The 27795-nt window shown below is 42.1% G+C and overlaps 1 pseudogene across 1 annotated transcript; it reads left to right on the top strand.

Moving 5' to 3' along the window:
* Positions 1–8343: 8343 nt before the first annotated feature.
* On the top strand, positions 8344–9436 carry LOC117074737 (annotated as a pseudogene). The gene has a single exon (XR_004433685.1). The product of XR_004433685.1 is annotated as a non-histone chromosomal protein HMG-17-like (transcript).
* Positions 9437–27795: the final 18359 nt, after the last annotated feature.

The raw sequence follows: 27795 nt of genomic DNA, 5'->3' as shown, positions 1-27795 counted from the left end.
AGAGAAAGCAGGAAAGATCTAAAATTGACACTCTAACATCACAATTAAAAGAACTAGAGAGGCAAGAGCAAACACATTCAAAAGCTAGCAGAAGGCAAGAAATAACTAAGATCAGAGCAGAACTGAAGGAGATAGAGACACAAAAAACCCTCCAAAAAATCAATGAATCCAGGAGTTGGTTTTTTGAAAAGATCAACAAAATTGACAGACTGCTAGCTAGACTAATAAAGAAGAAAAGAGAGAGGAATCAAATAGACGCAATAAAAAATGATAAAGGGGATATCACCACCGACCCCACAGAAATACAAACAACCATCAGAGAATACTATAAATGCCTCTACGCAAATCAACTAGAAAATCTAGAAGAAATGGATAATTTCCTGGACACTTACACTCTCCCAAGACTAAACCAGGAAGAAGTTGAATCCCTGAATAGACCAATAGCAGGCTCTGAAATTGAGGCAACAATTAATAGCCTACTCACGAAAAAAAGTCCAGGACCAGATGGATTCACAGCTGAATTCTACCAGAGGTACAAGGAGGAGCTGGTACCATTCCTTCTGAAACTATTTCAATCAATAGAAAAAGAGGGAATCCTCCCTAACTCTTTTTATGAGGCCAACATCATCCTGATACCAAAGCCTGGCAGAGACACAACAAAAAAAGAGAATTTTAGACCAATATCCCTGATGAACATCAATGCAAAAATCCTCAATAAAATACTGGCAAACTGGATTCAGCAGCACATCAAAAAGCTTATCCACCATGATCAAGTGGGCTTCATCCCTGGGATGCAAGGCTGGTTCAACATTCGCAAATCAATAGACGTAATCCAGCATATAAACAGAACCAAGGACAAGAACCACATGATTATCTCAATAGATGCAGAAAAGGCTTTTGACAAAATTCAACAGCCCTTTATGCTAAAAACGCTCAATAAATTCGGTATTGATGGAATGTACCTCAAAATAATAAGAGCTATTTATGACAAACCCACAGCTAATATCATACTGAATGGGCAAAAACTGGAAAAATTCCCTTTGAAAACTGGCACAAGACAGGGATGCCCTCTCTCACCACTCCTATTCAACATAGTGTTGGAAGTTCTGGCTAGGGCAATCAGGCAAGAGAAAGAAATCAAGGGTATCCAGTTAGGAAAAGAAGAAGTCAAATTGTCCCTGTTTGCAGATGACATGATTGTATATTTAGAAAACCCCATCGTCTCAGCCCAAAATCTCCTTAAGCTGATAAGCAACTTCAGCAAAGTCTCAGGATACAAAATTAATGTGCAAAAATCACAAGCATTCTTACACACCAGTAACAGACAAGCAGAGAGCCAAATCAGGAATGAACTTCCATTCACAATTGCTTCAAAGAGAATAAAATACCTAGGAATCCAGCTTACAAGGGATGTAAAGGACCTCTTCAAGGAGAACTACAAACCACTGCTCAGTGAAATCAAAGAGGACACAAACAAATGGAAGAACATACCATGCTCATGGATAGGAAGAATCAATATCGTGAAAATGGCCATACTGCCCAAGGTTATTTAGAGATTCAATGCCATCCCCATCAAGCTACCAATGACTTTCTTCACAGAATTGGAAAAAACGGCTTTAAAGTTCATATGGAACCAAAAAAGAGCCCGCATTGCCAAGACAATCCTAAGTCAAAAGGACAAAGCTGGAGGCGTCACGCTACCTGACTTCAAACTATACTACAAGGCTACAGTAACCAAAACAGCATGGTACTGGTACCACAACAGAGATATAGACCAATGGAACAGAACAGAGTCCTCAGAAATAATACCACACATCTACAGCCATCTGATCTTTGACAAACCTGAGACAAACAAGAAATGGGGAAAGGATTCCCTATTTAATAAATGGTGCTGGGAAAATTGGCTAGCCATAAGTAGAAAGCTGAAACTGGATCCTTTCCTTACCCCTTATACGAAAATTAATTCAAGATGGATTAGAGACTTAAATGTTAGACCTAATACCATAAAAACCCTAGAAGAAAATCTAGGTAGTACCATTCAGGACATAGGCATGGGCAAGGACTTCATGTCTAAAACACCAAAAGCAACGGCAGCAAAAGCAAAATTGACACATGGGATCTCATTAAACTAAAGAGCTTTTGCACAGCTAAAGAAACTACCATCAGAGTGAACAGGCAACCTACAGAATGGGAGAAAATTTTTGCAACCTACTCATCTGACAAAGGGCTAATATCCAGAATCTACAAAGAACTCAAACAAATATACAAGAAAAAAACAAACAACCCCATCAAAAAGTGGGGAAAGGATATGAACAGACATTTCTCAAAAGAAGACATCCATACCGCCAACAGACACATGAAAAAATGCTCATCATCACTGGCCATCAGAGAAATGCAAATCAAAACCACAATGAGATACCATCTCACACCAGTTAGAATGGCAATCATTAAGAAGTCAGGAAACAACAGGTGCTGGAGAGGATGTGGAGAAATAGGAACACTTTTACACTGTTGGTGGGATTGTAAACTAGTTCAACCATTATGGAAAACAGTATGGCGATTCCTCAAGGATCTAGAACTAGATGTACCATATGACCCAGCCATCCCACTACTGGGTATATACCCAAAGGATTATAAATTACTCTACTACAAAGACACATGCACACGTATGTTTATTGCGGCACTATTCACAATAGCAAAGACTTGGAATCAACCCAAATGTCCATCTGTGACAGACTGGATTAAGAAAATGTGGCACATATACACCATGGAATACTATGCAGCCATAAAAAAGGATGAGTTTGCGTCCTTTGTAGGGACATGGATGCAGCTGGAAACCATCATTCTTAGCAAACTATCACAAGAAGAGAAAACCAAACACCGCATGTTCTCACTCATAGGTGGGAAATGAACAATGAGATCACTTGGACTCGGGAAGGGGAACATCACACACTGGGGCCTATCATGGGGACGGGGGAGGAGGGAGGGATTGCATTGGGGAGTTATACATGATATAAACGTCATGCACATGTACCCTAGAACTTAAAGTATAATAAAAAATTAATTAATTAATTAATTAATTTTAAAAAAAACAAAAAACAAAAAAAAAAAAAGAAAGAATGTGCAGAGCCTTTGTAACATTTGGGAAAATATAAAGTGAACAAATATTCAAGTTACCACTGTCCCTGAGAGTGAAGAGAAAACAAAGGGTTAGAAAACCTATTTAACAAAATATTAGTTGAAAACTTCCCAAATCTAGCAAGAGATACAGATAACCAGATAGAGAAGGCCCAAAGATTCCCTAACAAATATAATGGAAAAAGATCTTCTCCATGGCATATTATGATCAAACTGTCTAAAGTCAAAACAAAACATAGAATACCAAAAACAGCAAGAGAAAAGTATCTAGTCATCTTCAAAGAAACCCACATCGAAACCTTGCAGGCCAGGAGAGAATGGGATAACATATTCAAAGTGCTGGGAGAAAAAATCTGCCACCCAGGGATACTACATCCAGCAAAATTCATAAATGAAAGAGAAACAGACTTTCCCAGACAAATAAATTCTGAGGGAACACACCACAAGACCAATGCTACAAGAAATGCCCAAGGGAGTCCTGAACTTGGAAGTGAAAGAACATTTACCATCATAAAAACATACAAAAGTATAAAACTCACTGGTAAACCAAACACATAAATGAGGAATAGAAAGGACTTAAGTGGTACCATTACAGTAAACCATAAAACCACAATTACTATCAATAAGAGAGAAGAAAAGAACAAAGAATATACAAAACAACCAGAAAATAATTAACAATATGACAGTAACAAACCTCACATATCAATAATAACCTTGAATGTGAATGTATTAAATTCTCCACTTAAAAAATATAGACTGGCTGAATGGATAAAGAAACATAATCCAACCAAATGGTGCTTACAAGAAAGACACATCTACACTCAAAGGAATGGAAAAAGATATTCCATGTAAATGGAAACCAAAAGCAAGCAGTAGCTATACATAGATAAAACAAACTTTAAGTCAAAAACAGTAAAAGGGGCTGGGTGTGGTGGCTCACGCCTGTAATCCCAGCACCTTGGGAGGCTGAGGTGGGTGGATCACTTGAGGTCAGAAGTTCAAGACAAGCCTGGCCAACATGGCAAAACCCCATCTCTACTAAAAACACACACACAAAAATGTGCTGGGCATAATGGCAGGCACTTATAATCCCAGCTGCTTGGGAGATTGAGGCACTGGTATAAAAACAGACACACAGACCGACGGAACAGAATAGACAGTCCAGAAATAAATCCACACATTCACAGCCAACTGATTTTCAATAAAAGCTTCAAGAACATACACTGGGGGAAAGATACCCTCTTCAATAAATGGTACTGGGAAAATTGGATATTTGTATGCAGAAGAATGAAACTGGACCCCTTTCTCTCCCCATACATAAAAATCAACTGAAGATGGATTAAAACTGTAAACATAAGACCCAAAACTATAAAACTGCTCAGAAAAAAACATAGAGAAAATATTTTAAGATATGAGTCTGGCAAAGATTTTATGGCTAAGACCTCAAAAGCAGAGAAACTATAACAAAAATAGACAAATGGGACTATATTAAACTAAAAAGCTTCTGCACAGCAAAGTAAACAATCAACAGAGTGAAGAGACAACCTACTGAATGGGAGAAAATATTTGCAAACTATTTATCTGACAAGGGACTAATAGCCAGAATATACAGGAATGTCAAACAACTCAGCAATAATTTAAAAAACAAATAATCTCATTTAAAAGTGGGCAAATGACATGAATACATATTTCTCAAAAGAAGACATACAGGCTGGGCATGGTGGCTCACATCTGTAATCCTAGCATTTTGGGATGCCAAGGCAGGAGGATTACTTGAGGTCAGGAGTTCGAGACCAGTCTGAGAAATATAGCAAGACCCTGTCTCCACAAAAATTTAAAAAATTAGCCAGGCATGGTAGTGCACACCTGTAGTCCCAGCTACTCAGGAGGCTGAGACAGGAGGATCACTTGAGCCCAGGAGTTTGAGGTTACAATGAGTTATGATCCTGCCACTGAACTCCAGCCTGGGTTCAGAAAGAGACTCTGTCTCAAAAAAAAAAAAATTAAATTAAATTAAAAAATAAAAAGACATACAAATGGCCAGCAGGTATATGAAAAAATGCTCAACATCACTAAGCATCAGGGAAATGCAAATCAAAGCCACAATGAAATATCATCTTACCCCCATGAGAATGGCTATTAATAAAATTACAAAAAATAACTGATGCTGACGAGGATGTGGAGAAAAGGAAAATCTTATACACTGTTACTGGGAATGTAAATTAGTACAACCACTATGGAAAACAGTATCAGGATTTCTCACAAAACTAAAAGTAGAGCTACCATATGATCTGGCAATCCCACTACCGGATATCTGTCCAAAGGAAAAGTCTGTATATCAAAGGAATGCCTGCACTTGTGTGTTTATAGCAGTGCTATTCACAATAGCAAAGATATAGAATCAACATATATAGAATCAAAGATATAGAATCATCAATAGATGAATGAATATAGAAAATGTGATATACATGTATGCATATATATGTATATTTTTATATATGTATATACACACACATATATATGCATATACATGAATATATATGACATATACAAGTCAAATGTGATTTGGCCATAAGAAAGAATGAAATTATGTCATTTGCAGCAACATGGATGGAACTAGAGGTCATCACGTTAAATGAAATAATTTAGGCACAGAAAGACAGATACCTCATGTTCTCACTCATATATGGGAGTTAAAAAAATTGATCTCCTCGAGATAGAGAAAAGAATGATAGATAAAAAAGGCTAAGAAGAGTGTGTGGGTGGGAGGGAGGATAAAGAGAGATTTGTTAACTGGTACAAACATATAGTTAGATAGAACAAATAAGCCCCAGTATTCTCTTGCACAGTAGGGTGCCTATAGTTGGCAACAATGCACTGTACATTTCAAAGTAGCTAGAAGAGAGGATTTGAAATGTTACCACTACATAGAAATGAGAAATACTCAAGGTGATGAGTACCCCAAATACCCTGACTTGATCATTACACATTCTATGCATGTAAAAAATACATGTGCAGAACAAAGACCCACCTGCAACATTTGGTGGCAACCGTAAGGGGATTCTCCAAAGCGGTGAGTAATATTGTACCACTTTCACTTGCTATTCTGTCCTATCCTTCCTTGGAATTGGAGGAAAATGCTGGGCACCTGTCAGCCGGTTAAAAATGATTAGCATGGCTGCCGCACTTAAGACTCAAGTGTGAGGCTTCCTGGAAAAAGGCTTTCTAACAACCCCCAACCCTTCTGGGTTGGGAACATTGGTCTGCCTGGAACCAGCTTCCACTTTTACAATTTCCTGGGGGAAGCCAAGGGCCAACTAGAGGCCGCAAGCTGTCATAGTGAACTCCTGGCATTGGCCAGTTAAGATCATGGCACAGCCAGAAGTCTCTACTCAACAGTCGCCCATGTGTGTACCCCTACCTCTCCTTCTGACCTACACCTCCTGGGTCCTGACCCTGACTTTCTTGAAAGTGTAGCCCCAAAATTCTCCTTACCTCTGAATCTACTTCCTCCAATCCCTGCCTCCTAGGTACTAATGCTTCAGATTTTCGTTTCCTCTCCAAGTATTAGAGCAAGTTATATCTTCAAAGGGATCCAAGGAAGCTCTATGCTGTGTCCTTAAGCATCTAGGCTATGAACCCAGGGAGTCTTACCCCAATTTAGGCAAACAGCTCTCAACATGAGCAGTTATGTGGGACCCATTCCCCACCACCCTTGCCAGAGTCCCAAGTTTGTAAATGGCTAGTGTCTCATGTGTCCATGTAAAGAGACCACCAAACAGGTTTTGCGTGAGCAACAAGGCTGTTTATTTCACCTGGGTGCAGGTGGGCTGAGTCCAAAACAGGGGTCAGCAAAGGGTGGTGGGATTATCATTAGTTCTTACAGGTTTGGGATAGGCATACAAAGTACCTTCTTTTTTTTTTTTTTTTTTTTGAGACGGAGTCTCACTCTGTCGCCCAGGCTGGAGTGCAGTGGCCGGATCTCAGCTCACTGCAAGCTCCGCCTCCTGGGTTTAAGCCATTCTCCTGCCTCAGCCTCCCAAGTAGCTGGGACTACAGGCGCCAGCCACCTCACCCAGCTAGCTTTTTTTGTATTTTTTAGTAGAGACAGGGTTTCACCGTGTTAGCCAGGATGGTCTCGAACTCCTGACCTCGTGATCCGCCCGTCTCGGCCTCCCAAAGTGCTGGGATTACAGGCTTGAGCCACCGCGCCCGGCCCAAAGTACCTTCTTAAGGGCAGGGAGAGAATATTACAAAGTATCTTCTTAAGGGAGGGGGAGAATATTACAAAGTGCCTTCTTTAGGGCAGGGGAGAATATATCTTTTCAGTTAGGGTAGGGCAGGAACAAATCACAATGGTGGAATGTCATCAGTTAAGGCTATTTTCACTTCTTTTGTGGATCTTCATTTGCTTTAGGCTGTCTAGATGTATACGTTCAGGTCACAGGGGATATGATGGCTTAGCTTGGGCTCAGAGGCCTGACATTCCTGTCTTCATATATTAGTAAGAAAAACAAAACAAAATAGTGGTGAAGTGTTGGGGCAGCAAAAATTTTTGGGGGTGGTATGAAGAGATAATGGGTGACGTTTCTCAGGGCTGCTTCAAGTGGGACTAGGGGAAGCATGGGAACCTAGAGTGGGAGAGATTAAACTGAAGAAAGATTTTGGGGTAAGGAGTGATATTGTGGGGTTGTTAGAAGGAGCATTTGTCACATAGAATTATTGGTGAGGGCCTGGATGTGGTTTTGTATGAATTGAGAAACTAAACAAAAGATACAAGGTCTGAATAAGAGAAGGAGAAAAACAGGTATTAAAGGACTAAGAATTGGGAGGATCCAGAACATCCAATTAGAGAGTGCCCAAGGGGGTTCATAATTATTTGCTTGGTTGGTGAGTTTTTGAGCTCTATCCTTGAGTTTTTTTTTATGTTGTCATATACCAGGCCAGATGGATTTAGGCAAAAACAACACTCTTCATTTAAAAATATACAGAGTCCTCCTTTTTCAGCAGTGAGTAAATTGAGGCCTCAGCGATTATGGAGGAAAAAGAAATGCAAAGCCAGCAACTGTTTGTTAAAGAAAGATTAGAAATGGCTAGGAGAGGAGCAGTGTGAAGAAGAAGAGGCAAGAACGTCCCCCAGACTGACCAAAGCCCGCGCACGCTGCATCCCGCATCCAGCACCTACGTCCCGCCACCGTCACCACTATGTCCAAGAGAAAGGCTGAAGGGGATGCTAAAGGAGATAAAGCCAAGGTGAAGGATGAACCACAGAGAAGATCCACAAGATTGTCTGCTAAACCTGCTCCTCCAAAGCCAGAGCCCAAGCCCAAAAAGCCCCTGCAAAGAAGGGAGAGAAGGTACCCAAAGGGAAAAAGGGAAAAGCTGATGCTGGCAAGGAGGGGAATAACCCTGCAGAAAATGGAGATGCCAAAACAGACCAGGCACAGAAAGCTGAAGGTGCTGGAGATGCCAAGTGAAGTGTGCATTTTTGATAACTGTGTACTTCTGGTGACTGTACAGTTTGAAATACTATTTTTTAATCAAGTTTTATAAAAATGCAGAATTTTGTTTTACTTTTTTTTAAAGCTATGTTGTTAGCACACAGGACACTTCATTGTTGTTTTTGGGGGAAGGCGCATATGTCACTAATAGAATGTCTCCAAAGCTGGATTGATGTGGGAAAAACCTTTCCCTTCTAGTTTTGAGAGACTTCCTCTTGGTACTCAGGAGGAGGGATTCCCTGACTTTGACACACATGGCCACCTTGGCACAAAAGCCTTGTGGTATGGAAAAACAAATTTGTTTTTATGTCCTCTTTTCCCTTTCCATCTTTCAGCATAGACTTAACTCCCTTAAGCCCAGACATCTGTTGGGACCTGACCCCTAGTCGTTGGTTACCAGTGTGTCAGGCAATCTAGACTTTCCAGTGATGCCACTGAGATAGCACCTGTCAAAACAGCAGTGGTTCCATTTCTAGATTGTGGATCTTCAGATACATTCTGCCATTTTCATTTCAATTCCTGAAAGTCAGGGTCAGCTTGTGAAAAGTTGTTAAACAACATGCTAAATATGAAATGTCAAACCTCACTCTAAACTTTCCCTGTTCAGAGCATCAGATGAAGACTTCATTGGGTTTTATAGTGGCTTTCTGATTTTTGGTAGTCCATTGAAGAAGGGAGTTTGAAAGTTGTTGTATACTGTTAACAATTGTCTGCCCATGTTCTGCCTGAAATACCGTGATTGTTTATGGAAAGTATATTTAATAAAGCTGGATACAGTTTGACTTGGAAAAAAAAAAGAGGCTAGGAGAGAGTGAGTGAGATTGATAGTGTGGTGGAGATAGCTGGGGAGATGTTGAGGGTGGCATAAGAACAGGAACGAGAGTAAGAGTGAGTATAACAGTAAAGAATAGGACTTCATCAAGGTGAAAGTGTTGGAGTGTGTCCTGTCAGCAAAGATCATCTAACCACTCCAAGAGGGAGTCAAGAGTGGAGGATTGGGGTATTGGGGATAGATGTTCATGATGGAAAGGAAATTAGAGGTTTTAAGAGACAGGCTAACAGCTTGTAACCTACATGGAAGAGGTTATGAAATGATGACAGAATAGAATGGGCCTGTGAGGCTGGAAGGAGATATTTTCCTTGGTCCAAGAACCATTTACCTTGTGCGGGAAGAGATTGATAAGTGGAAACTTCAGTAGGAGAGTAAATAGGAGTGACCAATTAGAAGGAGAAAAACTGGCCATGAGGGACGGAAGTTGGAATGCTACCTGCTTCTTTAGCTACCTTATCAGCATAAGCATTGCCCTGAGCGATGGGATCTGATGCCTTTTGGTGGCCCTTGCAGTGCATGATTCCAGCTTCCTTTGGAAGTAAAGTGGCCTTGAGAAGAGTTTTTATTAAAGAGGCATTAATGATGGAGGACCCTTGAGTAGTGAGGAAAGCTCTTTCAGCCCATATAATAGCATGGTTTTATTCCATATTCCATGTAGGAGATGGAAGGCATATTTAGAGTCAGCATAAATATTGACACATAATTGCTTTGTGAGAATGAGGGCTCGAGTTAAGGCAATGAGTTTGGCTTGCTGAGAGGTAGTAGAGAGTGGCAGAGTGGTAGCCTCAATGATGGATGTGGAAGATGCTACAGCATAGCCTGCCTTTTGCTGGTGAGTGGCGATTAGGCCTGGTGGAACAGCCATCAATAAACCAAGTGTGATCAGGGTGAGGAATATGAAAGAAGGAAATACAGGGAAATGGAGTGAATGTCAGGTGGATCAGAGAGATACAGTCACGGGGTTGGGGGCCAGCCTAAAACAGTAAGGTCAAGTTGTTTGGACAGAAAGGCTACAGGGCACAGTCCTGGCTCTTGTGTAAGAAATTTGACCGCAGAGCCCTGTACTTTGGCTGTGTGTATTGAAAAGGGTTGGGATAAGTTAGGGAAAGCCAGCGTGGGGGCATCTTCTAGGGCTGCTTTTAAAGAACAGAAAGAAGAATGGTGAAGGATTTAGGATCTATGGGGTCAGCTAGATTTGCTTTTGTGAGTTGACATAATGGTTTAGTCAGGATGGTAAAACAAGGTATCCAAAGGCGGAAGTACCTAACCATGCCCAGGAAGGAAAAGAGTTGTTGTTTTGTAGAAGGGCTTGGGGTTTGGGAGATTAGGCAGACACGATCAGCAGGGAGAGCACCTGTGTTTTCATGAATAATTATGCCAAGATAGGTAACAGATGATGAAGAAATCTGGGCTTGACTGAAGTAAGAGGGGAGGTCCACAAAGCCTTGCAGCACTACAGCCCAGGTAATTTGCTGAGCCTAATGGGTGTCAGGGTCAGTCCAAGTGAAAGCAAAGAAAGGCTGGGATGAAAGGTGCAAAGGAATAGAAAAGAAAGCATGTTTGAGATCCAGAACAGAATAATGGGTTATGGAGGAGTTGTGGAGGGAGGTACTGAGGATAGGAGAGTATATGGGTTTGGCACCATGGAGTGCTTAGGCAAGACAATTTGGTTGATAAGGCGCAGATCCTGAACTAACTTGTAAGGCTTGTCCGGTTTTTGGACAGGTAAAATGGGGGAATTGTAAGGAGAGTTTATAGGCTTTAAAAGGCCATGCTGTAACAGGCAAGTGATAACAGGCTTTAATCCTTTTAAAGCTTGCTGTGGGATGGGATACTGGCATTGAGTGGGGTAAGGGTGATTAGGTTTTAATGGAATGGTAAGAGGTGCATCATCTGTCGCCAAGGAGGAAGTAGCAGTATCTTATACTTGTGGATTAAGGTGGGGAGATACAAGGAGAGGATGAGAAAGAGGCTTTGAACTGGGGCAAAAGGCGGCAATGAGGTGTGACTATAACCCAGGAATAGTCAGGGAAGCAGATAATTTAGTTAAAATATCTCCACCTAATAAGGGAGCTGGGCAGGTGGGGATAACTAAAAAGGAGTGCATTAAAGAATGTTGTCCAAGTTGGCACCAGAGTTGGGGAGTTTTAAGAGGTTTAGAAGCCTGGCCGTCAATACCCACAACAGTTACGGAGGCAAGGGAAACAGCCCGTTGAAAAGAAGGTGATGTGGAGTTGGTAGCCTCCGTATTGATTAAGAAGGGGATGGACTTACCCTCCCATGTAAGAGTTACCCAAAGTGTCCGTGATGGTCCAGGAGGCTTCTGAGGGGATCAGGCAGTGTCAGTCTTCAGCCACTAAGCCAAGAAGATCTGGGAAGGAGTCAGTCAGAGAGCCTTGGGTCAGAGTTCCAGGGGCTCTGGGAGTGGCTGTCTGGCGAGTTAGACAGTCCGATTTCCAGTGGGGTCCCACACACTTGAGACCTGGCTTAGGAGGAATCCAGGGCTGCAGGCATTCCTTGGCCCAGTGGCCAGATTTCTGGCACTTGTAGCAAGCTCCTGGGGGAGGAGGTTCTGGAGGAACTGCTGGCAACTGTGGTTAAGGCCTTTGGAGTTCTTGTGTGCTGGAGATGTGGCTGGGATTTCTCTCACAGTGGAGGAAAGGAATTGTAACTCAGAAATACATTGTTACTTGGCTGCCTCTATTCTATTATTGTACACCTTGAAGGCAAGGTTAATTAAGTCCTGTTGTGGGGTTTGAGGGCCAGAGTCTAATTTTTGAAGCTTTTTCTAATGTTGGGAGCGAATTGGATAATAAAATGTATATTAATAATACGGTGGCCTTCTGGCCCCTCTGGGTGCAGGGCAGTAAAACGCCTAAGGGTTGCTGCTAAGCGGGCCATGAACTGGGCTGGGTTTTTGTCTCTACCTTGGGTAGTTTCTTTAAGCTTGTCATAATTAACAGCTTTGTAAGCTGCTTTTTTAAGCCCTTCAACTAGGCAGGAAATCATGTAATCTCACCTACCTATATCTGGGGAATCTGCCTGATAGTTCCATTGGGGATCCTCTCTGGGGACTGCTCTAATGTCTTCCTGGAGGTCTGGCTCATGGAGCCGGCAGTTGTCAGTGTAAGACTGGGCTAGAGAAAAAACTCTTTCCCGTTCATCTGGAGAGAAGGTAGAAGTTAAGATGACATTTAAGTCACTCCAGGTTAAATTGTAGGACTGAGTTAGATATCGGAATTTCTGTATATATTTAGTGGGGTCTGATGAGAAAGAGCCTAAACACTGGCTGATTTGGGAAAGGTCTGATAGAAAAAAAGGCACATGTACCCTGAATGTACCCTGACTATGCCTTCAGCTCCAGCCACTTCTCTAAGAGAAAATTGTTGGGCATGTGGAGGAGGGCTAGTCGCAGAACGAAACTATAAGCCAGACTGGGTGTGAGGAGGGGAGGTGATAGAAGGATTATAGGGTGTGGGAGCAGAGGCTGAGGAAGAATTGGGACCTGGGTTGGCCTGGTGAGGAGAGGCCTGGGGAGAAGGGGAGGGGTCAGATGAGTTCATGGAAAAGAAGGAGTCAAAGAACTCAGAGCTTGGGGTGGAGACTGAAGGAACACAGGAGAGAAAGAAGAAAGATTTGGGATGAGTCGCATTGGGAGCAGAGACTAGGGAGGGACCAATGTGTGAAAGAATGCCTGGACGTCAGGCACCTCAGATCATTTGCCCATTTTTCAACAAAAACTATCTAGGTCTCGTAGGATGGAGAAATCAAAAGTACCATTTTCTGGCCATTTAGAACCATTGTCGAGTTTGTATTGGGGCCAGGCGGTGTTGAAGAAGAAAATAAGGTGTTTAGGTTTTAGGTCAGGTGTGAGTTGAAGAGGTTTTAAGTTTTTGAGAACACAGACTAAGGGAGAAGAGGGAGGAATGGAGGGTGGAAGGTTGCCCGTAGTGAAGCAGGCAAGTTTAAGGAGAAAGGTAGAGACACAGAAGGGGTGGGAGGTGCTTGCCCCCCAGAAAACTGGAAAAGGGGTGTAGACACGGAGAGAAGGGGTGGGGTGAGCAGCCCTGGGCTGCAATGTGGGTGAGCAGCCTAAGCAGGCGTCCCCGCAACTGACTTGCCACCAAGGGAATGTGGGTGAATAACCAAGGCAGGCATCCTCACGGAGATCAGACACCAATGGAATGTGGGTGAATAATCAGGCAGGCATGCCCGCAATGATTAAACAACAAGGGAAGGCTGCCTTCCCGAGTCCATGACCGGCGCTGGAGTTTTGGGTCCACAGATGAAATGTTTCTCCTTTGTCTCTACCAGAAAATGAAAGGAATTGAAATTAAGAGAAGGGAGAGATTGAAGGGTGACACCAAGATTGAAAGGAGAAAGAGGTTGAGGGATAGTGAAAGGTTGGAGAAGAGAGTAAAAAGAGGCCACTTACCTGATTTAAAATTGGTGAGATGTTCCTTGGGCTGGTTGGTCTGAGGACCCAAGGTCACAGGTGGATATCTTCACAGAGTGAGGGTGAGGACAGGGGACTGGTCTCCCAAAGGAGTCCTGCTGACACGGGTCTTTGGCACCAAATGTCTCACGTGTCTATGCGAAGAGACCACCAAACTGACTTTGTGTGAGCAACAAGGCTGTTTATTTTACCTGGGTACCAGCGGACTGAGTCCAAAAAAGAAGTCAGCAAAGGGTGGTGGGATTATCATTAGTTCTTACAGGTTTTGGGATAGGCATACAAAGTACCTTCTTAAGGGCATGGGGAGAATATTACAAAGTACCTTTAAGGGCGGGGGAGAATATATCTTTTCAGTTAGGGTAGGGCAGGGACAAATCACAATGGTGGAATGTCATCAGTGAAGGCTCTTTTCACTTCTTTTGTGGATCTTCAGTTGCTTCAGGCCATCTGGATATACACGTGCAGGTCACAGGAGATATGATGGTTTAGCTTGGACTCTGAGGCCTGACAGCTAGGCGGATTGCTCTCCCATTGTGTAAGATGCTCTCCTCCCCCATTTCTATCCAGATTACGACCCCCCACCCCCCCACCCCCCGCGATACAATCTCCAAGCCTTGGCTCCTTGTCCAGGGCCTTAGAACTGTTGACACAGTACTTTAACAACTGGAACTGGGTCTACGACAACAGATCGGGATGAAAGCAAATTGAGTACATAAAAGAGAGGCGCATATTCCTATAGTGGCAAATGGGGGCAACAAGTGAAAGTCATTCTGCTGTGTTCCCAAAATCCATCTACAAAAAGAGAAAGAGAGAGAGGAAGAGACAGAGAGACAAAGAGGGAGTCAAAGAGAGGAGTGAGAGACAGAGAGACAGAGGCAAAGAGGGAATCAGAGAGAGAGAGAGACAGAAAGTCAAAGAGAGAGAGAAAGAGAGAGATATACAAGTAGTTAAAGAAAAAACAGTGTGCACTATTCCTTTAAAAGCCAAGGTAAATTTAAAACCTATAATTGATCATTGAAGGTCTTCCCTGGGACCCTATAACACTCCAATACCAACTTGTTGTCAGTGTAAGCAAGGGCGTAGCCTGAAAACACTGAGACCACTGACAATCCGTAGCATTCCTATCAAAACTCCTTTAACCCAGTAACCCGCAGATGGCCCATAAGCATTTAATCGGTAGCGGCTACTGCTTTGCTAACAGAAGAAAGTAGAAAAATAATTTTTAGAGGAAACCTCACTGTGAGCACATCTCACCAGTTCAGAATTATCCTAAGTAGAAAAAGCAGAAAGGTAGCTTACTAACTCAAAAATCTTAAAGTATGGGGCTATTCTGTTAGAAAAAGATGACTTAACATTAACCACTGAAAATTCCCTTAACCCAGCAGATTTCCTAACAGGGGATTTGAATCTTAATTACCATACAAAGGTCTGACCAGACCTAGGAGAAACTCCCTTCAGGACAGGATGATAGATGGTTCCTCCAGGGTGACTGACACACACACACACACACACACACAATGGGTATTCAGTAATTGATAGGGAAACTCTTGTAGAAGCAGAGTTAGGAAAATTGCCTAATAAATGGTCTGCTCAAACGTGCAAGCTGTTTGAACTCAGCCAAGCCTTAAAATACTTACAGAATCAAAAAAACCTATCTCAATCCTGACTCAAAATGTTACCTCCACCCGCTCAGAAACAAATTTACATAAGAACTGTTGTTTATGGGACTGCCTCTTGATGGGGCAGCTGGGTTGTTAAGAAATAGGAACCCAGCCCAGCTCTAGAACTCACCCCTGAGCATAAAGGCAATGTTGGGCACGCTGGTAAAGGGCCACTAGAATCCAGCAGCCCGTACCCCTTTCTTCGTGGTCAAGAAAGGCAGGAAAACAGGTGTAGGACAGCTACATCAGTGAGTGTAGCTAATCTAATAAGCAGAGGTCCATGGGTGGTTTCGCACCCTGGAAAGGAATAAGCATTGCGACCACAGAGGGCGCTCTAGGACTAATGCTCATCGGAAAATGACTAGGGGTGCTGGCATCCCTATGTTCTTTTTTCAGATGGGAAATGTTCCCTACAGGGCAAAAATGTCCCTAAGATGTATTCTGGAGAATTCGGCCCAGTCAGAGTGTATGTACCTTTTTCCCTCTTAGACTTGAAGCAAGTTAAAAGACCTAGGTAAATTCTCAGATAACCCTGATGGCTATACTGATGTTTTACAAGGGTTAGGACAATCCTTTGATCTGACATGGAGAGATATAATGTTACTGCTAGATCAGACACTAACCCCAAATGAGAGAAGTGCCGCCATAACTGCAGCCCGAGAGTTTGGCAATCTCTGGTATCTCAGTCAGGTCAATAATAGGATGGCAGAAGAAAGCGAACAATTCCCCACAGGCCAGCAGGCAGTTCCCAGTGTAGACCCTCATTGGGACGCAGAATCAGAACATGGAGATTGGTGCTGCAGACATTTGCTAACTTGTGTGCTAGAAGGACTAAGGAAAACTAGAAAGAAATCTATAAATTATTCAATGATGTCCACTATAACAAAGGGAAAGGAAGAAAACCCTACTGCCTTTCTGGAGAGACTAAGGGAGGTATTGAGTAATCACACCCTCTGTCACCTGACTCTACTGAAGGCCAACTAATCTTAAAGGATAAGTTTATCACTCAGTCAGTTGCAGACATTAGAAAAAACTTCAAAAGTCTGCCTTAGGCCTGGAGCAAAACTTAAAAACCCTATTGAACTTGGCAACCTCGGTTTTTTATAACAGAGATCAGAAGGAGCAGGTGGAACGGGACAAACGGGAAAAAAAAAAAAACCACCGCTTTAGTCAGGGCCTTCAGGCAAGCTGACTTTGGAGGCTCTGGAAAAGGGAAAGGCTGGGCACATTGAATGCCTCATAGGGCTTGCTTCCAGTGCAGTCTACAAGGACACTTTTAAAAACATTGTCCAAAAAATAAAAAAATAAAAAATAAAAACATTGTCCAAATAGAAATAAGCCACCCCTCATCCATGCCCCTTATGTCAAGGGAATCACTGGAAGACCCACTGCCCCAGGGGACCAAGGTCCTCTGAGTCAGAAGCCACTAACCAGATGATCCAGCAGCAGGACCGAGGGTGCCCAGGACAAGTGCCAGCCCATGCCATCACCCTCACGGAGCACCAGGTATGCTTGACCATTGAGGGCCAAGGGGTTAACTGTCTCTTGGACACTGGTGCAGCCTTCTCAGTCTTACTCTTCTGTCCCAGACAACTGTCCTCTAGATCTGTCACTATCTGAGGGGTCCTAGGACAGGCAGTCACTAAATACCTCTCCAAGACACTAAGTCATGACTGGGGAACTTTACTCTTTTCCGTTTTTTTTTTTTTTTTGAGACGGAGTCTTGCTCTTTCGCCCGGGCTGGAGTGCAGTGGCCGGATCTCAGCTCACTGCAAGCTCCGCCTCCCAGGTTTTACGCCATTCTCCTGCCTCAGCCTCCGGAGTAGCTGGGACTACAGGCGCCTGCCACCTCGCCTGGCTAGTTTTTTGTATTTTTAGTAGAGACGGGGTTTCACCGTGTTAGCCAGGATGGTCTCGATCTCCTGCCCTCGTGATCCGCCCGTCTCGGCCTCCCAAAGTGCTGGGATTACAGGCTTGAGCCACCGCGCCCGGCCTACTCTTTTCTTATGCCTGTCTAATTTTGCCTGAAAGCCTCACTCCTTTGTTAGGGAGAGACATCCTAGCAAAAGCAGCAGCCATTATACACTAGAATTAGAAGGAAAACAGGTAAATATATATACAGAGTCTAAGTATGCTTACCTAGTCCTCCATGCCCACGCAGCAATGTGGAGAGAAAGGGAATTCCTAACTTCTGAGGGAACGCCTATCAAACATCAGGAAGCCATTAGGAGATTATTATTGGCTGTGCAGAAACCTAAAGAGGTGGCAGTTTTACACTGCCGGGGTCATCAGAAAGGAAAGGAAAGGGAAATAAAAGGGAACCGCCAAGCTGATATTGAAGCCAAAAGAGCCGCAAGGCAGGACCTTCCATTAGAAATGCTTCTAGAAGGACCCCTAGTATGGGGTAACCCCTCCGGGAAACCAAGCCCCAGTACTCAGAAGAAGAAATAGAATGGGGAACCCCACAAGAACATAGTTTCCTCCCCTCAGGATGGCTAGCCACCGAACAAGGAAAAATGCTTTTGCCTGCAGCTAACCAAGGGAAATTGCTTAAAACGCTTTACCAGACCTTTCACTTAGGCATTGATAGCACCCATCAGATGGCCAAATCATTATTTACTGTACCAGGCCTTTTCAAAACTATCAAGCAGATAGTCAGGGCCTGTGAAGTGTGCCAAAGAAAGAATCCCCTGCTTTTATTGCCAAGCTCCTTCAGGAGAACAAAGAACAGGCCATTATCTAGGAGAAGACTGGCAACTAGATTTTACCCACGTGCCCAAATCTCAGGGATTTCACTATCTACTAGTTTGGGTAGACACTTTCACTGGTTGGGTGGAAGCTTTTCCTTGTAGAACAGAAAAGGCCGAAGAGATAATAAAGGCACTAATTTGTGAAATAATTCCCAGATTCGGACTTCCCCGAGGCTTACAGAGTGACGATGGCCCCACTTTCAAGGCTGCAGTAACCCAGAGAGTATCCTAGGCATTAGGCATACAACATCACTTACACTGCACCTGGAGGCCACGATCCTGAGGAAAAGTTGAGAAAATGAAACACTCAAACAACATCTAAAAAAGCTAACCCAAGAAACCCACCTTGCATGGCCGGCTTTGTTGTCTATAGCCTTACTAAGAATCTGAAACTCTCCTCAGAAAGCAGGACTTAGCCCATACGAGATACTGTAGGGACAGCCCTTCCTAACCAATGACCTTGTGCTTGACTGAGAGATGGCCAACTTATTTGCAGACCTCACCTCCTTAGCCAAATATCAACAAGTTCTTAAAACATTACAGGGAACCTGTCCCCCAAGAGGAGGGAAAGGAGTTATTCCACCCTGGTTACATGGTATTAGTCAAGTCCCTTCCCTCTAATTCCCCATCCCTAGACACATCCTGGGATAACCCTACCCAGTCATTTTATCTACCCCAACCACGGTTAAAGTGTCTGGAGTGGAGTCTTGGATACATCACACTTGAGTCAAACACTGGATACTGCCAAAGGAATCCAAAAATCCAGGAGACAACCCTAGCTATTCCTGTGAACCTCTAGAGGATCTGCACCTGCTCTTCAAGCAACAACCGTGAGGAAAGTAACTAGAATTGTAGATCCCCATGGCCCTCCCTTGTCATATTTTTCTTTTTACTGTTCTCTTACCCCCTTTCACACTCTCTGCACCTCCTCTATGCCGCTGTACTACCAGTAGCTCCCCTTACCAAGAACTATGGAGAATGCGGCTTCCCTGAAATATTGATGCCCCATTGTATAGGAGTTTTTCTAAAGGAAACCCTACTTTGACCACCCACACCCATATGCCCCTGTACTTCAGGCCATACATTTCTATCCCTGTATCTTTAACCTCCTTGTTAAGTTTGTCTCTTCCAGAATTGAAGCTGTAAAACTACAGATGGTTCTTCAAATGCAGCTTCAGATGCAGTCCATGACTAAGATCTACCGCGGACCCCAGACCAGCCTGCTAGCCCATGCTCCGATGTTGATGACATCAAAGGCACCCCTCCTGAGGAACTCTCAATTGCATGACTGCTACTATGCCCCAATTCAGCAGGAAGTAGTTAGAGCATTCGTCAGCCAACCACCCCAACAGCACTTGGGTTTTCTTGTTGAGAGGGGGGACTGAAAGACAGGACTAGCTGGACTTCCTAGGCCAACTAAGAATTCCTAAGCCTAGCTGGAGAAGGTGATTGCACCCACCTTTAAACACAGGGCTTGTAACTCTGCTCACACCCAACCAATCAGGTAGTAAAGAGGGCTCCTAAAATACAAATTAGACTAAAAGCAGGAGGTAAAGAAATAGTCAAATCATCTATCATCTGAGAGCACAGGGGGAGGGACAATGATTAGGATATAAACCCCAAGCATTCAAGCTGGGAGTGGGCAACCCCCTTTGGGTCCCCTCCCTTTGTATGGGAGCTCTGTTTTCACTCTAATAAATCTTGGAACTGCAAAATAAAAAAATAAATAAATAATGCGCACCAAAAATATGTAAAATATTTTGTATCAATAAAAAACAAAATAAAATAAAAACTTTTGAAAAGCAAAATTATGGCTAGATAAGAGGGAAAAGTACTAGTCTTTGATACCAAGGATCCCCAGCCCCCAGGCCACAGGCTGGTACTGGTATGTGGCCTGTTAGGAACCAGACCACACAGCAGGAGTTGAGCAGCAGGCAAGAGAGCAGCACCCTGTCAGATCAGCAGGGTCATGAGATTCTTATGGGAGTGTGAACTCTATAGTGAACTGTGCATGCAAGGGATCTAGGTTGCATGCTGCTTGTAAGAATCTAACTGATGATCCAAGATGGAACAGTTTCATCCCGAAACCATTCCCCCTCCCCCACCCATTTTTGTTTTCCACCAAACTGGTCCCTGATGCCAACAAGGTTGGAGACCACTGTTCTATATCACTGTAGGAAGACTATAGTTAACAATAACGCACGATATGGTTTCAAGTAGCTAAAAGGAGGATATTGAATGTTCCCAACACAAAGAAATGACAAATGTTTGAGATTATGGATATGCTAATATCCCTGATCTGATCACTATACATTATATGTATCGTATCAAAACATCACTATGTGGCTGGGCACAGTGGCTCACACCTATAATTCCAGCACTTTGGGAGGCTAAGGCAGTTCAAGGCCAGTTTGAGGTCAGGAGTTCAAGGCCAGCCTGGGCAACATTGTGGAAATCTCTACTGAAAATACAAAAGTTAGCCACGTGTGGTGGTATGTGCCTGTAGTGCCAGCCACTTGGGAGAATGAGGCAGGAGAATCACTTGAACCTGGGGGGCAGAGGTTGCAGTGAGCTGAGATTGCACCACTGCACTCCAGCCTGGGTGACAGAGGGAGACTCTGTCTCAAAAAAAAAAAAAAAAAAAGAATAATGGTCTCCGACTCCATCCAGGTTGCTGCTAATGCCATTAGTTTGTTCCTTTTTATGCCTAAGTAGTATTCCATGGTATATATATACCACATTTTCTTTATCCACTCATTGCTTGATGGGCATTTAGATTGGTTCCATATTTTTGCAATTGTGAATTGTGCCACTATAAACATATGTGTGCAGATGTCTTTTTCATATAATGACTTATTCTCCTTTGGGTAGATACCCAGGAGTGGGATTGCTGGATCAAATGGTAGATCTACTTTTCATTCTTTAAGGAATCTCCATACTGATTTCCAAAGTGGTTGTACTAGTTTACATTCCTACCAGCCATATAAAAGTGTTCCCTTTTCACCACATCTATGCCAACATCTGTTTGTTTTTTTAAATTATGATCATTCTTGCAAAAGTAAAATGGTATCTCCTTGTGGTTTAGATTTGCATTTCCCTAATAATTAGTGATGTTGAGAATTTTTTCATATGTTTGTTGGCCATTTGTATATCTTCTTATGAATTGTCTATTCATGTCCTTTACCCACTTTTTAATGAAATTATGTGATTGTTTTCCTTGCTGATTTACAGAACAAACACAAAACAAGTGTTTTTTCTTGCTAATTTGTTTGAGTTCCTTGTAGATTCTGGGTATTAGTCCATTGTCAGAAGAACAGTTTGCAAATATTTTCTCCCACTCTGTGGGTTGTCTGTTTGCTCTGCTGATTATTTCTTTTGCCTTGCGGAAGCTTTTTAGTTTAATTAGGTCCCATCTATTTATCTTCATTTTTATTGTATTTGCTTTTGGGTTCTTGGTCATGAACTCTTTGCCTAAACCAATGTCTAGAAGAATTTTTCCAATGTTATTTTCTAGAATTGTTATGTTTTCAGGTCTTAGAGTTAAGACTTTGACCCTTTTTGAGTTGATTTTTGTATAAAGTGAGAGATTAGGATCCAGCTTCATTTTTCTACATGTGGCTGGCCAACTATCCCTGCATCATTTGTGGAATAGGGTGTTCTTTCCCCACTTTGTTTTTGTTTGCTTTGTCGGAGATCAGTTGGCTGTAAATATTTGGCTTTGTTTCTGGGTTCTCTATTCTGTTCCACTGGGACAGAACACACGCCTATTTTAATACAGTGCCATGCTTTTTTGGTAACTATAGCTAGGCACTTGTCTCCCTTTCATTTTTGCAAAACCACCACAGCTATCATTGCTTGTCCTCAGTGGCAGCTTTCTCTCCAGAGGTGGCTTCCACATCTACAGACTATATAAAGACAAACAACATAGATTAAAAGCACAATCATTGAAATCACAGAGCCTCCCAGTGTCCTGATCCATTTAAGCAGGTTAATAGCTGCTAATCTGTCTGCAGCTCCTTCAAGCAGTTCAGTTCCTGGTGTTAGTATCAGATGTGCCTGAGAGGCTTGAAATATTTGCTCCTTTAGTTTTGCAATATCCAAAGATAAATTTCTAGTATGATCTTTTAAATATCTCTTAATTTCTTCCCACTCATGCTCTGTTTCATTATACAGATGAGGAGTAAAGCAAAAATCAGAGGTATTCCAATCACACTGTAACTGCATTTTATAGTCTAAACTAACTACGCTGTCTCCTAGCCACATTACAGTTTGTTGGAGATCATTAATTGATCAGCTAGTTTCTGGTCTATATTACTTTGGTAATTCTACAGCAGAGTAGAATTTTTCTGCTAATTATTTACATAGCAATCAATCCCATAATAATGAAAATTAAAGTAGCAATGAAATGCCAAGAGCACCTCAAAATCTTTTGAAGAATGTCAGTAATAATATGCACAGAAGGAGAGGCTTCCCAGGGATGGGAAAGCTTCACAGGTATCCATACTCCTTCTTGAGCTCTTACCACTAAAATAGAATGATCAGTGTTATACAAGGAAGAATTCACACAAGAAAACAATCTACATTATTGACAAGTCACATGATGATTAAGGAGATCAAGTTTTAAATCCCCCACTACAAACAGGAAAGGTGGATGGACACAACTTGTATCCAGACTGAATCATTGTGAGCCAATTCTAACATGTAATTAGGATTATATTGGGTTGGTTTAGTATATTTCCCTTTCCAAATCTTTATCTTTTTTTAGTGCCATTAATATTTTCCATAACTCCTTATGTTCTGCTCCTACAGCAGGCCATATCATTTGGGGCTGAGGGACCACTATACCACCATATGCCCAAATAATAGGATCTCTTGCTATACTTCTTATAGTGTCTACCATCTGATTATTTTGTTTAGATGCAGGGTGACCATTACTTACAGATTGAGAGGTGAGCCCCATAAATGCCCCTTTAGGGGATCAATCAATAATGACGCCATATGAATCATTATGCAACACCTTTGCTTTCCATGTGATACAATCTTCCAAAGCAAATGCCTTCATTTTTTCTGACCATGTCCAATCCACTTTACAGATAGGTTTTTGAGGGTGGTAACTTCAGTTACAGAAGCATAATCATTGTGACAAATACTAAGACCAGAAAGCATATGCAATTGTGCTATGGAGATGTTACATTCAGGCATTATTGCCAGCCAAGATTGATGGCTAGGAGGTGAACACCCATTGGCTTTTCCCAAGCAAATAGGTAAATGCTCAAATCCCAATGAGATATTCATAATTGTTCCTTCCTCTTGGGGGTGAGATGGGCCTCTATCAACAGTAGAACCAGGCATCCAAAAGCTATCATTAGTGTATACCTCCATGGGGGGGATCTAACCATGTTACTGGCCGTAGAAGTGGTGGAAAGGAATATATGCCCAATAAGTATAATTGGTTTTTGTTTCAGCTGTTACTGGGGGAATACTCGCGGCAATGGTGAGCACAGCCATCAAAGCCACCATTAAATTACTAGTTGTCTTTGGTTTGTTTTGTGCCATCAGGTTGCCCTCTGCCATCTGTGCCAGTTTTTTTATTTGCCCCCATGTTGGAGAATCTGCTTGACAAGTATACTTGGTCTTTTCCTTTGTCTCTGAGATGTTCACTTGTGCCATCACTCATATCAGGAGCTCTGGCTCTTCCCAGAGTCCTCTCTTCCTGGTGTGGCTCATGGTAGATCTTCAGATGTTTGGTGGGCACCCACAGAGGTGCCTGATTGTTATCTGGAGAGACACAAGCAAATCCTCTTCCCCATATAATTATCTGCCCTTTGATTAAGTTTAGTTAAAGGGCCAGGGAGGTTGGTATGTGCTCTCACATGAGTGCTATAGAAAGAATGCCTTTGTTGTACTGCTTGCTGTAAAGAATGAAATAAAACATTAAGTTGGTCATTAGTCACATTTTGAATTAAGGCACATTCAATATTTTGTGTGGCTTGCACTACATAGGCTGAATCAGAAACAATGTTTACTGGCTGTTTAAAAGTTTTTAACACTGTTATCACAGTCATAAGTTCAGCCCTTTGAGCAGAAGCAAAGTCAGTTTGAAAAACTTGTTGTTGAGGTCCCACAAATGAGGCCTTTCCATTACTAGATCCATCAGTAAAAACAGTGATGGCCCCTTCAATAGGGGTTTTTTGAGTAATGGAAGGCAATATCCATGACGTTAATTTAAGAAATTGGAATATTTTGGATTTAGGATAATGATTATCAAGAACACCAATAAAACCTGCCACATTAATTTGCCATTCCTGGGAATTAATACAAGCCTGCTGAATTTGTTGTTTGTTTAATGGCACTATAATTTGATTTGGATTATATCCCATTAACTTTGTTGTGCACAGCCTTGCTTGTCCTACTAGTACAGCAATTTGATTTAAGTACAGAGTGAGCATTTTAGTTGTATTGTGAGGTAGAGAAAGCCACTCAACCAAATCATCTTGTTGAACAATAACACCTGTTGGTGAATGTTTAGCAGGAAAAACTAAAAACAGTTATGGCTGCATAGGGTTAATTCGAGTCACTTGTGCCTGTTGAATTTTTTCGTCAACTAATTGAAGTGCCTCTAACGCCTCTTTGGACAGGGAGTGTTTACTGTTAAGATCAGAATCACCTCATAAGGTAGAAAAGAGGTGACATAGTGTAAGTAGGAATCCCATAAGTGGGATGAATCCAATTAATGTCTCTTAATAATTTTTGAAAATCATTTAGAGTTTTTAAATTATCTCTTCTAATTTAAACTTTTTGAGGCTTAATAGTACTTTGTTCTACTTTCATTCCTAAATATTGAAAGAGAGTAGAAGTTTGGATTTTATCAGGGGCTATGATTAACCCTGTTGCAGTCACAGCCTTTTCTAACTGTTTGTAGCATAGTATTAACTCCTTTCTAGTTTCAGCTGCACATAAAATATTATCCATGTAATGTATGATATAACATTCTTTAAATTGTTCTCTAACTAGCTTAATAGCTTTTCCAACATAAGTTTGACAAATAGTTGGGCTATTTAACATGTCTTGTGGTAGTACTTTCCAATGGTATCTGTCTGCTTGTTCTTTGCTCTTTATAGCAGGAACAGTAAAAGCAAATTTTTCATAATCTTGGGCAGCTAAAGGAATGGTAAAGAAGCAATCTTTTAAATCTATCACTATCAGAGGCCAGTATTTTGGGATCATTGTTGGAGAAGGCAGCCCTGGTTGCAGTGTGCCCATGGGTTGAATTACAGCATTAACAGCCCTTAAATCTGTTAACATTCTCCATTTCCTTGATTTTTTTCTTAATAACAAACACAGGAGAATTCCAAGGGGAGAAAGTAGGCTCTATATGTACCTTTTGCACCTGTTACTGTATCAATTCTTTTAAAACCTCCAGTTTTCCCTGTTTCAGTGGCCATTGCTCCACCCAAACTCATTTGTCAGTTAACCAAAAAAGAGGAATGGGAGCCAAAGGAGGCGCCCGGCCTCCTTTCTTTTCTTTCATTTCCTCTGATCACTGTTCCTCACATTGAGAATCTGAAGTTAATTTTTCACACTCGTCTGCCTCTTCCTCATCTGAATCGGCCTCATCATCTGTTTGAAATGGCTCAAGACCTGCCTTTATTAACGACAACACTGACCAAACAGAAAAGGAATTTTGGCTCCTTCTTTATGCACCTATTTTAGACCTCTGCCAGTACATTTTTTAGTAAAGTTTGTACTCCGAAAAATGATACCCTAGTCCAGTTCTATCTGTTTGCCCTTTTAGTTCTAAATGTTCTGGTTGGCCATTTTCATTTTTTCCCAGTCCTTTCCCTGGGATATATCCCATTTTTATCATCATTTGTTTACTGTTATTACCACACTGATCCATAGGAATATATATTTGAGCACCCCATTGTTGTAATAAGTCTCTACCCCATAGATTGACAGGAATAGGTGTAATAATAGGTTGAATTATCCCTTCTTGGCCATCCAGCCCCTGGCATGGCAAAATTAAAGAACTTCAAAAATTTTCTGAGGTAGCCCCTACTCCAACAATACCAATGGATGCCTTTTGTTTTGGCCAATGCTGGGGCCATTGATTTAAACCAATAATAGAAACATCAGCTCCAGTATGTACTAGCCCCTCAAAATCTTTTCCTTGAATGGTTACTGTACAAATAGGTCTTTTGTCTGACACTTGATTATCCCAATATACAGCTTTTCCTGCTAGGTTACTACTACCAAAACCTCCTGTTCCTTTTACTGTACTACTTCCTAGCTTTGTATAAGGTAACAGTAAAAATTGAGCAATTCTTTCTCCTGGGGAAGCAGATCATGGAATTGAGGAACTAATAACTAATTGAATCTCTCCAGTGTAATCAGAATCAATTATTCCTGTATGTACAGTGACACTTCTTAAATTTAAACTAGACCTTCCAAGCAATAGACCAACTGTTCCTGAGGGTAAAGGGCCCCTACTCCCCTGGGGACCTTCTTTGGTGGCTCCCCAGGAAGTAAGGAAATGGAAACTGTGCTACAAAGATCTACACAGCACTGCCTGCTGTGGCGAGATACATTTGTTGTACTTTTGTAAGGGCACTGACTATGCTGGATATGCCTCAGTTTGTTGAGGGGCCCGAGGTGGGCCCCTCTTCCCATTTCCTGAAAGAGGTTGCCCATCTTTGCTAAATTTAGAATGACACTGATTTGCCCAGTGATTGCCTTTCTTACACCAGAGCATACACCAGGACTATTCTATTGATTGATGGTAACAGTTTTTGTCTTTCAATTACCTTTTCTACATTCCTTTTTTGTGTGTCCAAATTGCCCACAATTAAAACAAGAGCCTGAGAAACGGGGCATATTTTTTCCCACCTTTAATCCAGCCATAGCTTGAGCTAAAAGAGTAGCCTTATGTAAATTACCCCAGTGCCATCACAAGCCTTAATATATTCAGTCAAATGAGTCTTCCCTCGCATAGGTCCAATAGCAGCTTCACACTCTGCGTTAGCATTATCATATGCAAGAAGTTGTATTACTATGTCCTGAGCTGTTTTGTCAGTTACAGCTTTAGGCACAACCTCTTGGAGCTGAGCAATAAAGTCAGTATATGGTTCTTTAGGTCCTTGTTGGACACAACTGAAAGAAGGACATATTTCTCCTGTAACATTTATTTTTTCCCATGCCCGTAAACACACGGTACATAACTGAACAGTAGCAACATCCTCCATTACTGCTTAATTGTCTAATCAGCCCCAATTAGGGCCCAACCCCATTAACCGTTCAAAGGAAACAGGCACAGGTGGCTGTGTTTGTGTGTTTTCTCTTGCCTGAGTTTGAGCTTCATCAACCCACCAGGTTTTAAACTGCAAGTACTGAGATGGAGGGAGAAGAGACTTTATTAAAGTTCCCAGTCATATGGTATTAATCTATTATCAGGAGTCAC

This window comes from Trachypithecus francoisi, unplaced genomic scaffold, assembly GCF_009764315.1.
Source record: "Trachypithecus francoisi isolate TF-2019V2 unplaced genomic scaffold, Tfra_2.0 Lachesis_group5, whole genome shotgun sequence".
NCBI classification, from domain to species: domain Eukaryota; kingdom Metazoa; phylum Chordata; class Mammalia; order Primates; family Cercopithecidae; genus Trachypithecus; species Trachypithecus francoisi.
Note: the sequence above shows the minus strand (reverse complement) of the source record. Positions and strands in the feature narration are given on the sequence as shown.